A 6,130-nucleotide genomic window follows, 5' to 3' on the forward strand; every position below is an offset into this window, starting at 1 on the left:
AAAAAGGGCGATGCTGGACGCGGAGTGTGATCAATCGGACAGTGGGCGCCCGGACACGTGAGGGCTCCTTCCCGGAAGGTGGGCCGCGATGATACATCCACCCGACCACTAATGTAAGCCACGTGTCCTTTTCTTGGTGAGGCCGGGGCCGGGAAAGTATTTAAAACGTTTAGCCAGCTCATTGGTCTTCCCACAAATCTCCAAGAAACAAGCCAAGAAAGAAACAATTAATCTCCTTTGGGTCAAACATTTAGCTGCTAAATGACCAGTGACGTGCAAGACAGCAAAAGAAGATGGAACTAACCATCAAAGATCAACTTCTATTCCAATACTGAATTGTTGCAGTTTTGAACTCGATTACCAGTGAGTAGCGATGAGTTTTCTTTGGCAATGATTGATCAATAAAAAGGACAACCAATTGTCCTGGCGTTGACAGTCACTCGAATCGGTTGTGCCTTTTTCGAGGTTCTACTTGGAAGGAAAAGGGAAATTGTTTAACCACATTCAACGGAGTGATCGCATGAATAAAAGTACACTTCATCAAGCGGAACATTCCTCCGTAAAATGGAGTCCAAGATCGCACCAACAAAAACACAAACAAGGTGCCATCGAATGGGTGTACCTCATCGGCTCATTAGATATTCGCCAAGGAGCGCGCAAGAAATGAATCCTAATGGTGACAAAACACAGCCAACCACCCAGCCAAAGCAACAAAAAACAAAGCCAAAGCTCGGGGCGGGCGTCGGGTTCGATCCAAATTGATCCTAATAAAACTTTTAAATAATACGTTCCGCTGGGGAGCCGGCGAGCCAGCATAAATATGGAACAGCGAGAACAGGAATTAAATTAAACGGAGGCTGCGTGGAAACACCCGAAAACCGACGGGCCTCTGTGTGTGTGGTTTTTTCTTCCATTTTCTGGTGCAGCCACCCTGGTCTGGTGGGTGGGTTGCACGGGAGACGGGCGACCCCAAAAGGCGATCCCGGGGTGGTGAGAATAAAAAATCGTTTAAAACATTTGCTACCGTTCCGTGCGTGTGTGTGTGTGTGTGTGTGCGCCACAGTGCGGTTCCGTTCTCACAAACAAACCATTTGCTGCCACTCATTCGACGGCCAGCGACGGCGATACATTATGCATAAGCGATTAACATACTTTTATACGATGCTCGGTTCGGTTTGATCTCCGATCTGCATTCGGATCCCTGTGGCCGGCGCACGGAAGTGGCCCGGCCTGGGCGACTCTGAACCCACCCCGCGGTGCCCGGCCCCGGGCGTCCTGGCGTTTGCCTGGACCGAAATAATTGTGGCCAAGCGGCGCGAAAGGGTTAATCAATAAATTTGTCCGACTTCTGTCGTCATCACCTATCTCGGGCGTTCCCTCTCTCTCTCTCCTTCTCTCTCTCTCTCGCTTTGTCGCGAGCAATTAATGCTGGAGCATTTCATAATGGAATCCCCGAGACCGGAGAGTGATCGATTGGGATCGAAACGGTGGCGGCGATGTGTCGAACTGACCCGCAAGTGTTAAATATTCATCCGCGCTGTCCGCGAGCCGTGATCCGGGGCGTTGATCCGCGGTCCGGCCCGGTGTAGATTATCGTAAAGTCGAGAAAGTAAACGCGATCCGGCCAGGCAACCAGCACCCAGCATCTCGGGGTTGATTTAAATATTGGCCGCAGAGATTCGCCCCGTTCGGACCGCTGATTGATGGTGTGTTTCGTTTTCGGAGCTTCGCTGAGAGTTTGGCTGATGAAAGTCAAAACGGGGCCCGCCGGCCGCCGGCTCGAGGTTTATGCTAATCCGTGGTACGATTGCATATTCTACAAATTGAGCATTTGCAATTGGTGACGATGGCGGCCCCGGGAGATGCGCGTGTGCGATCGTGTTTTACAAATCGCTCGATCAGTCGCGGCACGTTTGGGGAGCCGGATCCGAAGCCCAACGGGATGGTCACCTGGTTGCCAACATAACCCAGTTTGTGGAGATGTGTCTAAAATTAGTTTTCAAATATCCTGCTCAAAGAGATCGCGCAATACATGGGCGGAAAAGTATCGGGCCTAAGAAAGAAAACGCTGTTTTTTTGTTCAAAATACGTCGTCACGTTTGAAGTCATCAAACCAATGTTACCAGGGGTGTGCGTTGACAATGAGACTGTTAAAAAGATGGCTGTACCTGTCGATTGGGACTTCCCAGTTTAGCGGTTCATTCATCATTACCTTGTTTTGACATCAGGTAAATGATTTCAGGTCGCAAAATAAATTATTTCGATGTGCAACCCATCATTGAAAGGGTTAAACTATGTCAACTTTTGTGCCTGAAAATGACGTTTTGCGGGAATTATAATTTTTCTGCTCCTCTTGAAGAAAACTGCTTCGGAATTGCACCAAATGCTTGTCGAGACTTGTGTTTGGAAGATCGCAGTGCTTTAAATGGTTTAAAAAAATTCAAAATGGCGATTTTGACTTAACAAAAAAAAGCGTCGAAGGACTCCAAAAAACGGACTTTCTGATGGGACAGAAAGGTGTGGTGTTTCACAAGCTCCTAAAACCTGATGGAAACGTTAATTCCGATCGCTGCTGACAACAAATGATCAATTTGAACCATGCATTGATCAAAAATGACCAAAAAGCCGTTCCAGTTTTTTTAAATGGAGGCGCCTGGTGCTTCATGAAGTGAAGCTGACATGTGCCCAAAAAGCAAAACAATTTCAGAAAATTATCAAATCACTTGGATAGGAGCTGCTATCCCTCCCCGCGTTATTCAACAGACTTGGCTCTTTCCGAATATCATTCATTTTCATCGATGGGACACGTATTGGCTGAGCAGCCCTTCGTTTTTCTACGAGGAAGACGAAATGGGATGACTAATTAGTTTACTTAAAAAAATGAAGAATTCTTTCGTCTGGGAATCCACGATTTAGCAGAGAGATAGGAGAAATGTATAGCTAGCAATGGCACATACTTTGAACAATGTAGAAAATCGCATTCAAATTTTATAAACATTTTTTGTGTGTTAAAAACAGTCTCATTCTCAACGAACACCCCTGGTATATTGTTGTCTCTTATGACTGCGGAGTCCTTATAACACTTTTTAAGCCATTGCTTCGCTGATCCAGAATTCACAAACTTATGAGTCATGAAGTCATGAAATTTTAACTGAAAAGGCGGTGAATTCAATAAGACTAGCGCAATCTTGTTGTTTGTTGGGTGGCACAATTGTTGGATGATCCTCAGCCATATTAGATTCCATCTCACCAGGAGGAACGACGGTGTTCAAAGATACAGGACCAAATTACGAATACGCCTCTGAGCTGATCTTGATTTTCAATTTCAGTTCATCAAACGAACGTTGCTCAAACTATTTGTTACAATTTTGCAAAGTGCATTAGGCCTGATGCTCCTGAAGATGCTCTTCACTCATGTGGCTAAGCAAATTGTCATCTGTTGGCTCCGTTTGAAATGAAGAGAATGATGCATGAAACGATAAAAAATGGGCCGATGTACGGTATAATAATCTCTCTGAATAACCTGAATTTATGTTATTCTTTAAAAAAAATCGCTAGAAAATCCGCCCGACTGAAGCACACATTCGGCGATACAGTTTTTGTGTGCTCCACAAAACACCTTCTCTGATTATTATTTTTTATGCAAAAACCCGGCGCAGAAAACTGGTCGCTTGCACCTTCGGTGGGTGATTGTTTTCTTTAAGGGGCCGCGCACACCCGGGCGGCGGAGGGGGGGGAACCGGCGGCGGACAGAGGGAAACACGGAACACCTACCTGCGCCAGCCCGCGCAAGACATGTTTTAATTAAAATCGACCGACCGACCAACCGACCGGCAGACCCGTCCCCGGCAAAAAGGATGCTTTATGAGCCTATTTCCCTCCCGGTCACGCGGCGGCACCGGGCCATGGCCGGGGCCCTGATTTGGCCCGGTACGCGTTGACCGATGGCATGAAATGATCGGCCGATAATTATGTTCTGGCTTCTGGCGATACGCAAAACATGATCGACGACGACGACGACGACGACGATGGCGTCCCCGCGCGGTCCGCAGCCTGATGATCGTGGTGTGCAGCCGAGCGGAGCAGCCGTCTGAAGATGATAAATGTTGATAAACACGGTGCGTATGAAGATGATTGCGGAACGGTAAAGAGAAAAAGGAACCGACGGCAAAACGGGCGCACAACGCAGCTAATAGGTCGGTCGCGGTGTTCTGGTGTGCAATTAAACGTTTATAAGATTTTATAATACTTTGGAAAATGGAGGTATTGGAGCAGTGGCCAGAATCCAATTTCATGTGTTCCAAACACCGGGCTAACGTAACGTAAACTGTCTGCAATCAACTGCAGAATGAAGCACCACGGCTGCACGTCAGTAAGACAAAAAAGCACAACAGAGTCTCCGTTTTTGAACCGTGGATGCGTTTCATTCACAAATTCAAACTCAACCGGTAGCGGTAGCATTCTGGGCATTAGAATGTGTCATACCGAGAAACGATATGCCGGCTTATCGTGTCCAGGATCGCAGTTTCCGCTTCGCTCAACAAACCATAAATTCACCGAACAACACAATCTCGGGTTCGGGCCCTGCGAAAGACGGTGCACCGCTCCGAAGGTGCATCTTAAAGCAAAGAACGAAGAAACACAATCTTTACGTGTGATAAGTCCCGGTGGCAGGCCCCGGTTTTGGGGACGGTCACATTTTTAAGTACCTCCCGAACCGAAAGAAACATATTTCACGTACCGCTGCTGGCTGGTTTATGCTCGCTACGCTGCGTGCCCCATTCATATGTGCTATCCACAAGCGCACTCCTTCGCCGAAGAGATCATAATCGGACGGTCGTTCTATTGCTTCCTTCAATGGCGTACCTTAGATGCGGGACAAACAGTAGTACGCTTACGCGTTTAACGATCGCCGCTGCTAAATGGTTGAATGTTAATGGCGGACGCTGCGTAATTTCTCGGAAGCGCCAGGAAGTAACACCTCCACGTGGTGGCGCACTGAAATCGATCGTCACGATCGGTTACGCTCCTGCTGCTGCTGCTGCTGATTGAACAACATCCCGTGGACACGTGTCCCGGTCTCGGTCTGTAGCATGTAATCGGTTTGCAGCCATCGTTGAATATAAAATCAATATAAAGTACAGATGTACAACACGGTGATGGCTTCGAGCGGCTGAGGCTGGCTTATTACACCGCTCGTCCCGTAGGAGGGCATCGATAAATCACCGACACGACTTCCAAGAAGGGACTCGCCGGAGTTGATGAAATCATTTCCAGCTACTCGGACCACAGCAAACGGGAGATCCTAGGAATGGTGCGTAAGATAGTGGCCGTCACTGGAGTGTGTCAAATTGGCTGCAGCAACACCGGAAGCGCATCCGAAGCACTTCCGCCGGAGCGCCGGACCAACCCTGAGGTTGGTTTCAAGTGAGCAAACGGTGATCGGGCTCCCGGTGGGGGTTTACAGATTACACACCGGATGGGTGCTGTTCCTTGCGAAACCCAAACAGGACGCTTCAAACTTTCGGACTCGAATCGACGGGTTTTCACGGAGGACCTATTGAGCCAATATCCCTAGCATGTTGCAGCAACAAAAATTCGTCAACTATTATTTAGTTTCGGAAGTCTAAGTCAAACTAAGGTTAGTGACAAATGGAATTGAGTAAGCCAAGAAATCAATCCGAAAGCCACGTCAGTTCCATCACGTAGTGTAAACGAGTGCTAACTACACAGCTCTGCAAGACGTCAGTTTCGAAAAGTTCCCCACCAGTTCCTCACAGCGTCGGAACAAAGCTCGCTGACTTCTTGAGAATTTGATAGATGCTTGCAAGAACACAAGACCCTCCTGGGTTCCCGGGTGCCTCCTGCCTCGTTCGGGAACTTTGTCGAGGAATTAATTAATAAAATTATGACATAATACGATTGGTACAATGCGCCCCGGCAGCCAGCCAGCCAGTCAGCGAAAGCCCGAGGGTTGGCGAAGAATCTCTGCCTCGGAAGCCTTGGAACTTCCGTGCTAACTTTGTTTGCGTAGGAAGTCGGAACGGATCGTGGTACGGTTCGGTGGTTTGTCTAACGATGGTTCGGCCCCGGCCTGCCAGCTACATACAGATTAGTGAGCCCCACACAC

Source organism: Anopheles cruzii, chromosome 2 (assembly GCF_943734635.1).
Source record: "Anopheles cruzii chromosome 2, idAnoCruzAS_RS32_06, whole genome shotgun sequence".
Taxonomy (NCBI): domain Eukaryota; kingdom Metazoa; phylum Arthropoda; class Insecta; order Diptera; family Culicidae; genus Anopheles; species Anopheles cruzii.